Consider the following 2,403-nt stretch of genomic DNA (forward strand, 5'->3'; position numbering starts at 1 on the left):
TTACATTTGCAACGATGTGGATGGAGCTAGAGTGTATTATGCTAAGTGAAATAAATTAATCAGAGAAAGACAAATACCATATGATTTCACTCATATGTGGAATTTAAGAAACAAAATGGATGAACATATGGGAGGGGAAAACGAGAGAGAGAGGGAAACAAATCATGAGAGACTCTTAACTATGATGAACAAACTGAGAGTTGATGGAGGGAGGTGGGTGGGGGATGGGATAGGTGAGTGAGGGTTATTAAGGAGACCACTTGTTATATGATGAGCACTGGGTGTTATATGTAAATGATGAACCACTGAACTTTACTCCTGAAACCAATATTGAACTGTATGTCAACTAACCAGAATTAAAAAAAAAAGAATAAAAGAAATCTTTAAAAAATAAAATAAAATACAAATAATTTTCTTTACTAATGGAGAGAAAATATGTAGATCATAGAGAAATAAACATAAAATTATTCTTTTGGACTTTGATCAAAAGGATATATACAGGGGTGCCTGGGTGGCTCAGTTGGTTAAGTGTCCGACTCTTGATTTTGGCTCAGGTCCTGATCTTGGGGTTGTGGGATTGAGCCCCAAGAGGTGCTCCACAGTCATGGAGGAGTCTGCTTCTCTCTCTCTTCTTCTCCCCCTGCCCCTCCCCCTTCTCTTGCTTGCATGCTCTCTTTCTCAAATAATAAATAAAATTAATGTTTAAAAAAAAGGATAAATACAGCACTCAAAACTGACTCTTTCAGGCTTCCAACAAGCTTACAAATCCCATTACATGAAAAAAAACCCACAGCTAATATCATCCTCAACAGGGAAAAACTAAGAGCTTTTCCTCTATGGTTAGGAATAAGGGATGTCCACTCTCACCATTGATAAACAGTACTGGAAGTCCTAGCCTCAGCATTCATACAACAAAAAGAAATAACAGGCATTCAAATTGGAAGGGAAGAAGCCAAACTTCCACAATTCACAGATGACATGATACTCTATATAGAAAACGCAAAGGATTCCAACAAAAAACTGCTAGAACTGATTAATTCAGTAAAGTCACAGGATACAAAATCAACGTACAGAAATCTGTTGCATTTCTATACACCAAAAATGAAGCAGCAGAAAGAGAAATCAAGGAATCGATCCCATTTACAATTGCACCAAACCCATAACATACCTACGAATAAACCTTACCAAAGAGGTAAGAGATCTGTGTTCTGAAAACTAAAAAACACTGATGAAAGAAATTGAAGATGACACGAAGAAATGGAAAAACACTTCATGCTCAAGGATTAGAAGAACAAATACTGTTAAAATGTCTATAATACCCAAAGCAATCTGTACATTTAATGCAATCCCTATCAAATCCTATATGTTATTTATTTTATTATTATTCACGTTTTTATTTTATTGAAACTTTGTTATAATTAAAGCATAGCCGGATAACACAATCTTGATCTATTGAGCTATTGGCCAGCTCTTCTGTGATAAAATAGCAAATGAAAAGGATTTGGATTGGTAATAAGGAAGCTACAAGTCCATTATCTTCTATTTCTTTGTTTCTTCTAGATTACCAGATATATTGGTCTACTGCATTCAATAGGTAGGGTAAAGTTTATAGGAAGCTATTCTGTCCAGGCTAGTTGAGAGCTTCAAGTGAAAGGAAACAAAGCTAGGGTGATTGCAGCATCAGAACAGAAAACTCCAACATCCTTGCGAAGATTAGCTGGATACTTTACACTTTTAAGCAGAAATGCTTAAAATTTTCACTTCAGTCTTACAAAAACACTCTTTGCGGGTCAATGATTGGAGTTCATTGGTGGAAGTTCATTGTTAGCTTTCTTTCTAAGAAGTAGATTGTAAAACTTCTGGAATCCAGGTAGGGTAATGAACAGATGATCTTAGACAATTCTCTTGAATTGCCTGGAATTCAAACTTGAGTTTTTTTTTTCTTTTAATTTTTATTAACATATAATGTATTATTTGTTTCAGGGATACAGGTTTGTGACTTATCAGTCTTACACAATTCACAACACAAACCATAGCACATACCGTCCCCAAAGTCCATCACCAGGCCACCCCATCCCTCCCACCCCCCTCCACTCCAGCAACCCTCCGTTTGTTTCCTGAGATTAAGAGTCTCTTATGGTTTGTCTCCCTCTCTGGTTTCATCTTGTTTCATTTTTCCCTCCCTTCCCCTATGATCCTCTGCCTTGTTTCTCAAATTCCACATATCAGCGAGATCATATGATAATTGTCTTTCTCTGATTGACTTATTTAGCTTAGCATAATACCCTCTAGTTCTATCTACATTGTTGCAAATGGCAAGATTTCATATTTTTGATGGCTGCATAATATTCCACTGTGTGTGTGTGTGTGTGTGTGTGTGTGTGTGTGTGTGTGTGTGTGTGT

The sequence above is a fragment of the Callorhinus ursinus genome, unplaced genomic scaffold, assembly GCF_003265705.2.
Source record: "Callorhinus ursinus isolate GAN/ISIS: 27379988/994484 unplaced genomic scaffold, GSC_fseal_2.0 scaffold4, whole genome shotgun sequence".
NCBI classification, from domain to species: domain Eukaryota; kingdom Metazoa; phylum Chordata; class Mammalia; order Carnivora; family Otariidae; genus Callorhinus; species Callorhinus ursinus.